Below are 8,641 nucleotides of genomic sequence, written 5' to 3'. Positions count from 1 at the left end.
CAGGGGGGGAGGGTTGGAACACGGGATGGGACTCAGTTCCATGTTTGTGCCCCATGCCGGGGTGCAGGTCTTGGCCCTGAACAACCAGCATTGGCTCACCTTGCTCATGTAAGGTCATTGCTCCACCAAAGCTAGTTTCCTAGCCAATGTAAAATCCACTAGGTGAGTGTCTCCTCCAGATGACAACACCAAATTGGCTTGCTCCAGATAGGAGTCCAGGAGCTACATACAATGAACTGAAGGGTGTGGACTGTTGGAGACCAGAGCCTTGGTGTGAAACAAAGCTGAACTACGCTGACAGAATGGGGGTGCCCTTAAAGCAGCCTCTGGAAAGCTGCTGCACTTTACGCAGAAGTGATCGCATTTTTCTAATGTGCAGACCCTTAAAATATTCAAGTGGGCATATTGGCTGATTTATAAAGCAAATTAAAGCCTGCTAAGAGTTGGATAGTTTTCCCCAGCTACTTTTTGCAGACCCAGTGAGTATATGGAGCATAACCTGAATATTACTGAGTCTCTTAAATTAATAGAGTGAGCTCTCCTGGAGCATCCATTCATGGAAGTGGGAAAATAGTGGCTGAAAGGCACCAGGGCTACTTCTACTTACTCAGAGCTATAATGAGTATTTTAGAAAAATAAGTACTGAAGCACATAACTATAATCCCTATATTCCAAAGTTTAATTCCACACAAGACCACTTGTCTCAGTAGGAACAATGGTTGTTCCTACGGAAGGACAGATTTCAGCTACTGACTCTCAGGCATACGTGTTACCTGTGCTACTGCCCATGCCCAATTTAAAGCCATCTGCAAGAAATGCAAACCTTTGCTATAGATACACAATGAGAAACACAGCAGGGGCTCTTCCTCCAGCAGTCTGTTTCCACCTACTCCTAGCCTGCTGCCTGGTCTCGAGCAAGCACTTTATTCTTGGTACTCCCCATTTGTGTGTCATTACAGGAGGGTGGTTCTTGCCTCTATTTGCAGAGCTCTCTGCTGATGCCCGCACACCAAGCGCAGTGCCACTGGCAGAGCCCTGAACTAGCAGGGAGCCCCAGCACTGTGGATTGAAATCCATCAGTGAAGAGGACTACGTGAAAAGAACACTATTTTAAAATACCTGTAAAATGTAATCCACATCACTTTTAGGGAGAATGCTTGAAGTGGGCAGGAAATTTGAAAAAAATATATATTTATGAAGAATACTTATATTTCAAACAGTCCTTTAGGTAAAAAAAAAAATCTGAAAATCATTTCTGCTTGAATATAAACATCTCTATGTATTTACACTGCCAGATGTTAAACACTGAACGACCTTTTTATCACATTTCATCTAGTGCAATTCTCCGTGCTTCACTCACACACTCTAAGTGCTCATTATAACCAGGCAACCTTATTATTCAACGCCATAATTTAGAGAGACAGATACAACGATGGAAAGATGTCATGTCTTACTGATTTATTTAGTTATTACTAGGTGGGATATGGATGCAGGACAAACAGGCACGCTGAAAATGTTCAAAACACTTTTTTACAAAAGATTCTGCAGAACAGCCTAATTGATTTCAGTGGATATACTCATGGCATGCAAGAGCAGTGTTTCACAGAGCAGTCGCACGGCTATGTTTCACTTACTGGCATGGATTTTTCTCTGGTTACCAAGAATTTAGGCCTGTATCCAAAACTCATTAAAATCCGTAGGAAACTTTCCAAATACATAACTGGGCCTCAGATCAGACTGTTGGATTCACTAACAAAGCTATAGTTCTCTGGGAAAAAATAAAAAAAGAAAAGCCACTTTTCATATACTACTAATCTTATGTATCACAAAAGATCAATATTGTACATTTTTTGCAAAGCAGACATGAAAGCATTATTCCTTTATAACACCTATGACATGGCATGACAAATACTATTTTATTACATAGTCTAGATTTCAAACTGTTCATCATAGCATTCATTTTAAACAGCAAAACATAGCAAAATCTTTCAAATATCACAAATTTAGATCTAAAGACTGAAAATAGATTCAAGCATCTGATAATCATGACCAGAAGAAAAACATCTATTCTGGTAGCAAATCAGGTGGGAGGACACCAAAAGAATACATCTAAAGGTCAAAACCAAAACTTTCAAGAAAACAATCTTTAAGTCTTGGAGCTTTCATCTGAGATGAGTATAAAAGAAAGTGTACACATATATATATATGACATATATATATATACTTTAGTATATATATATATGACATATATATATATATGATTTCATGGTGTTTTCTCCAATTTGTTTAGCAGAAGGCAGAAGAGTAGACCTATCACTATTTTGTATCACTGTACCATTTTGTATCAGGGTCCAGTTCTACAATATATTGAAACATGTACAGCTATCTGATTTGTTACCAGTCCCACAGGATAATCCCAGTGTGTGAACGCTGAGTTCTACAGAACTGGAGCTTTAGTTAGTCGTGTTCCTTATCTGGACTTTTTTCATACAGAAGCAATGTGACATACATAAAACTTGAACTCAATTTTCAGTCATTTCATTTTAAACTGGCCCTCAATTGCCTGTGTGCTCCCTTTCAAGAGATTCCAAGTCAGGAGTATGATGGCTTATCACAGCCTCCAGATCTTAATTTTGAAGGGATGTTTTCTATTTCTCTTTATAGCTGGGAAGGTGGTACAGGAACCATCCTGCCGGTCCAAGAACTGCCAGTGAAAACGCTGAGAATCCAATGATTGTCTCCTAAATTAAAGGAAATACGTTTAAATAGAGCTAAACAAACTGGAATGCTTCCAGGGTAAGCAGCCTATTGCTAACCAGATTATGTGACGTTATTCAACTTCTGCAGCTATAATGCCAGAGACGTGACCAATTCTAAAGCAGAAATAATCCACAGAGGATTATTTTACATGTTTGAACTATAAGCACTAGTAATCCATGTTAGATGGAAAAAAAATGGTTTAGTCCATGCCATGCACAAACACACATAAAGAAGACATATTTGAAAGCATCCAGAAGAGGTAACAATTTTCTCATTTTCCTGTAGAGTTAGTACATTTTGTGTCTAATTATTGTGTTTTTGTGTATATAACCTTTATTGAAACAGTACTAATTGCTTTATGGTTTTGGTAGTGCAGCTTACCACCAATCATACATGAGAACTTTGAGCATCTACTACCCTTGGAGGTGATACAGCAGGGCAGAGAGCTGAAGATTTACTTATGAGTTATATGTCTTCCATAATCTCAAATTAGCACAGTTCTGCTGGGGAGTATAATCAAGACTCATAAAAGAACACTACACAGAAATGAGAATCCCTCGATGGGATGCTGTGAGATCATTCCCTCTCCCAGGATCAAACGTGCTTTCTAGGAGGTGGGAACAGGAGACCTTCTGTGAGGTGTGGAGGACAGTTGCTGGGAAGTTCCTGGGCTTCTAGTAGGGGTGGGGGACAGGTCTGAAGCAAATCTATATCATCTGTATGGAAAAGAACAGCGAAAGGAAGCTCTTCTGATAAGACTGGGCCTTAGCCCAAGCTGTGGGTGAGGAAAGAAGTGAGGGCACAAAGGCAGAACTCACCACCAGTCCCACTTTTTCCTCCGGTGGGGAGCTGTGGATGCTGCGGCCACTCCAGCAGGCAGAGCCAAGGCGGAGGAGTCGGGATCCGTGGCGCGCTGTCAGGCCCATCCCTGTGTCCCGGGGGGAGAGCACAGCTGGGGGATGCTGACCAGACACCAACAGCTGCTGTGACAAGCTTCACCCTCCCTTCCTGCTGCCTACTGCTCACCTGGAGGATGCTGAGTATTTTTCAGTGAAAATAAGGAGTCCTTCTGCAATGTCAGGTCCCTTTATTTTTAAGCTGGATGCACAGAGTGCCAGCACAAACCAGACTATGCTGGATAGCTGCTGTCCTGGGGTCAGCAACAGCAGGAGTGTGTGCATGTGCCTGCGGGGTGGGAAAGCTCCTCGGGATCACTGCAGCCACCTCCCACGGGCTCCGAGGTGATGTGCTGAGCCCCCGGCTGGGAGGAGTCTGCCTGCTGCTGGTGCTGCGACGCAAAATGGAGAGAAGTCTCTGTCCTCATACCTACTACAGCCTTACAGTTCTCCCTTTGCCTATATTCACAAGCACGTGGCTCTCCACACAAATTATTTGCACCCCAAATTGTACACTCTGAATTTCCCATGTGCCCACACCTGCAGTTCACTTCCCACCTTCATCCACAAACTGACCCGACCAACAAATGTCCAGTCCCTGCTGCGCACCCAGAGCTGGCTGGACCCTGGGCTTGGGTGCTGTGGCTCCGAGCCCAAACAGAGGAGCCGCTAGCCCAGCACCAGCACCACGCTAACCTGGCAACTCAGCTTGCGGCTGGAGCTGGCTTGTAACTGGCCAGCTTCACCAGCAGCAGCCGGGTGTTTGGCAGTCTAAGCACATCTGTGTAAAGTGTGCTAATAACACAGCCAGAGGTTAAGAGGCAGGGAAGTAAATAGCCCTCTACTCCACTGCAGAGTGTGCCATTTCCTTCCAAATATTCTTAATAGATGGTACGTTTGTTACATGCAGACATGAAGATTTTCATTCAGTTTCATTAAACACAAAATGTTAGATTCCCTATTCATTCCTCTCTTCATACATTTTATTAATTTCTTCTGTGCTCCCTCTTGCCTTCAATTACCAAAGCCTGAAGCAGACAACCATGGGATCTTTCTTTAGGCTTTTCATCAGAATATATCCCCCAAGCTCACTTCCGAGAGAGCCAGCAACGCGGTGGTGGTGGTGAGAGCCTCAGCTTGAGTTTTTTGACAACGTGCAGAATATGTTAGCAAGGTGTGAAGAGCAAAGAGTTAGCAGTCTACACAAACAAACAATACTGGATCAGTGATTAAACAGACGTGTCTGGCATGGATTTTACCAGTTCTGTGTTTTTGTTATCTCAGTAAATTAGCTTGCTCAATTTTATGGAGGGAAAGGCAACAGCTTTTTTTTTTTTTTCCTGTAAATCCTCCCCTTTCACTAAATGTCCTACCCAGGCATAACAAGTACAGAATTTATCCATAAATAAATATCTGAGAGGCATTCATAAAGTAATTAGGGAGCAAAGGACTGGTTTGCATTCATCAGCTGTGGCAATACCAGCTAAACATGCAATACAAAACTCTGAGCAACCACAATTCCTGAGCCATACCCTCTAACACCAAGAGGTTGCGCTAGATATATGATCCTGACCGTTTCAAAATAGCACTTTTCAGGTTCTTCTAGTTGTTTTCAGCTATTTAGCGCTGGGAGTTCATGCCTTCTACAGACTATATTTTTCTCTACAGCGCTGAGGATTAGAAACAATATAAAATTAAATGGAGTTTCTCCTTTCATCTTGCAGCTGTCTACCAGCACAGACCTCACAGAATTACTTTCTGCATTAAAATGAAATCACTGTTCTACAACAGCAACAGTGGCTTTCATTAATCTTAACAGGCTTTGAAATTGTTTTCCAGCTTTCTGCAGGCTTGCTAGAAAATGAGACACAATCTTATTTTTCTAGCTAACCTTCAAACTGCTCAGCTGTAAATTCCAACCCAATCTTCTTCCCCATTACCGTAGACCTCTGCTCACCGTAGTGCTGCACTCTGGCTTTCACAGCCAGGCTATGAATTTTTTCATAGCAGTGAACAGCATTTATCAGACTCTCCCCCCAAAAAGACTCAGCTGTTCTTGATTCAGCACTGGCCTTTTTGTTTCTTGCTTGGGCTATGTCTCATCCCCTGCAGAGTGCTTGGGGATGCCCAGCCTACTTCAGCACCTTTAATCACCTATAATCTTTCTTGCATTGCCAGCATCCCATACACCACTTACACGCAGCTTCTGAGCACTAGGAGTTTTCTCCCATTACATTTAGATTTGGAAAGATTTTTGCTATTCCTAGGTTTGTTATTGCTCCCTTCAGGGTGGCAGGAGGATTTCAAAGCTCTCCTGAGTACTTCTGGCTGGCTCAGATTATCCAGGATAATAATAATTATCCTTCTTCTCTGCTACGTTAAAAACACATTCTGTATTTTCCCAACATTTCTGATCCCGCAGGATAGTTCCTTGCTCTTTCCCTCTTTCAGATCCCTGCTTTTAATAGTATTTGCTCCTTAGCCTGTTACCTATTGCTCTTTAGACTCCTGATTTTAAAGAGAATGGAGGATTTATTATTGCTTACAGCCAGGAAATTATGATACAGAAAGATCAACTAGATTCTCCAAGCTTGCAGGAGAACCCCATGAAAGAGCCAGAAAAGGGAATGTCCTGAGCTGAACTGAAGATGAACACCTTCCAGACCGCCTCTCATCCTTGGCCTCATTTTCTTTAATGAGAAAAAATACAGCAGGGACAATTTCTAATGCTGCAACTTTCTTGCCACAGGTTTTATATTTGGAAGAAAATCAATTCTATTCCCACTGCTTGGACACATAAAATCTGTCTTCAATAAGATTAAATACATTTGATATTTATAAATGTGCCTGACATCAGTAATATATATATATATATATATATATATATATATTTTCCCAGAAATTGCGTATAAATAATGAATATAGTGGAATATAGAGGACTTGGGGGTGATTTTCCTCTTAGCCACCTCTTCAAATACAGAGCAACACATGCTCAAATTTGCAAATAGGAATTGTTCTAAAGTCTATGTCTAGACAAGATTCAGACTAGATGCATTTTAACATAGATTTGTTATCTTTTCATTCTGAACGCTACTGAATCTCTTGTTTAAGCCACAGAGACTCTGGGGAAAAAATCTTGGGAGTGTTTTTTTTCACGAATGTGGCAATGGGACTTGGCCAAGCTGACTTCCAGCATAACTGAACACGAGCATAGCACCACCAAACACGGGATCACCTGGGTCTCTTCAAGCCACGGCCTGGGCTTTTTTGTGTCTTTGCAGTGCAAACACTGCCACCTGGGGACTGTACAGCTGAGGCTCTTTCCAGTTTTAAACTAGATGAGCTCATTAAATTTGGTGAAGTTGCTCCCGAATTACAGAAGCATATGAGAGAAAGAACCAGAAGCTGAAATCAAATGCTGCATAATCCAGAAGACACCTTGCTCAAGAGCATTACCAAAGCAGTCTTAATAACACTCAATTCAACATTACGTTTTGAATAATAATAATAAGCTAGTTATATTGTTTTTCCTTGAACATTTAACCAATCTTTGATATTCTACAGGTTGTTTCTGTTTGGAAGAAAAACTGAAGGTAAGTACTTCTTTAACAAGATCCTCAATAATAATAATAATAATAATAATAAACACTGAATAATTCTTGTGTCTTTGAATACAGACACAGCAAATTTCTTGCTCATAACTCCGCAACTGCTTTTATTCCGCAAATATATATATAATAAATATACGGATATAAATATGTAAAAATATAAAGATATTGTATATTATTATATTTTTATATATTGTTTATGTATAAATAATATATATAAATAATAATGATTACGTGTTCTTTCTCTCAACGCCAGCCTCCAGGGGATTCATCACCCAGACTTTTTTGAGGTATCTATGTTAGGAGCATGGTCTCCGTACATTCTTTCTACTGCTTTTTGATTTCTACCTTGTATAGGTTTTCCCTTCCTACCAGTGTGCACATAACATCTGAATCTACCATGCAGGTACCTTTCTTTCTTTACTGACTTTAAGTGACTGTGTTCCTAGGATACCTTGGTTAAATAGAGTTATTTAACGGGATGAACCTATGCCTGACTGCTGCCAGGCTCAGAAAATCAATGAGGATTTCATGATTGATGTGGGCTTTCTGCAATGACCTAACAATATCTCTACTAATGCACAAACACTCGTATTTCTAGATATTTTTGGATTCACCAGAAAGAAAGAATGATGCATATGTTAATGTGAGCATTCCTTCAACATTTAGCAAGCCTGTTCTGCATTGTGTGTATACATATACACACAGGCAGAAAATATGTTCTTGATTTTGTCACTGTATTACTGTGAGAACAATACTGACAGAAGGAAACAATGGATCTAGTTGCAAAGACTTGTAAATACTGAGGAGGAATATAAGGAAAGGAGAAGAAGGGAGGGAGAGGAGAGCAGTGAGGAAGGTAGTAAGAGATCTTGAGATCAGTGCCACTGCTTCAGTTCTTATTCTTAAATCTGTTTAATTTTAGAAATATTAATGGCATAATGTCATTCTTTATCAGTGTCTCACAGATCACTGTTAGAGGTTTAGCTTGGGCACTCAGGTACTGCAGAAATTGCAAAGCTGCCCTTTCAATGATTCAGAGCCTGACTGCCAATTTGTAAGAGTTTGGGATGAGTTCACATCCGACTGTCAGAAACTCATTCTACATCCCAAAGTGTATTCATGGAATACAAAAGCTGAGGAGCAACTGGGATCAGCCCTCTCGCTGTGTGTCTGTACAAAGGGAGAAAGAAGTGAATGATTCAGTTTAGCATCATGTAGAGAATAATACCTTTTGATTTACTGCCTGGACAGAGCACAGAAGAGAAAAGGTAGCAGAGAGCAAGTCAGGCACAAGAGAACCTCCCTGGTGGATAAGATAAGGACAATGAAATGTCATATGCTTTGGTCAAGGGCAGAGCATTTTAAAATGGGTGA

At 40.9% G+C, this 8,641-nt stretch overlaps 1 long non-coding RNA gene across 1 annotated transcript; it reads right to left on the bottom strand.

Annotated features, from left to right (window-relative positions):
• Nucleotides 1-2,276: 2,276 nt before the first annotated feature.
• On the bottom strand, nucleotides 2,277-4,256 carry LOC118168466. Its single transcript, XR_004751575.1, has 2 exons — nucleotides 3,579-4,256; nucleotides 2,277-2,741 (listed from the first exon to the last, which is right to left on the bottom strand). It is a non-coding gene; the product is annotated as an uncharacterized LOC118168466 (long non-coding RNA).
• Nucleotides 4,257-8,641: the final 4,385 nt, after the last annotated feature.

This window comes from Oxyura jamaicensis, chromosome 5 (genome assembly GCF_011077185.1).
Source record: "Oxyura jamaicensis isolate SHBP4307 breed ruddy duck chromosome 5, BPBGC_Ojam_1.0, whole genome shotgun sequence".
Lineage (NCBI taxonomy): Eukaryota > Metazoa > Chordata > Aves > Anseriformes > Anatidae > Oxyura > Oxyura jamaicensis.
This window is presented reverse-complemented; position numbering and strand designations above follow the sequence as displayed.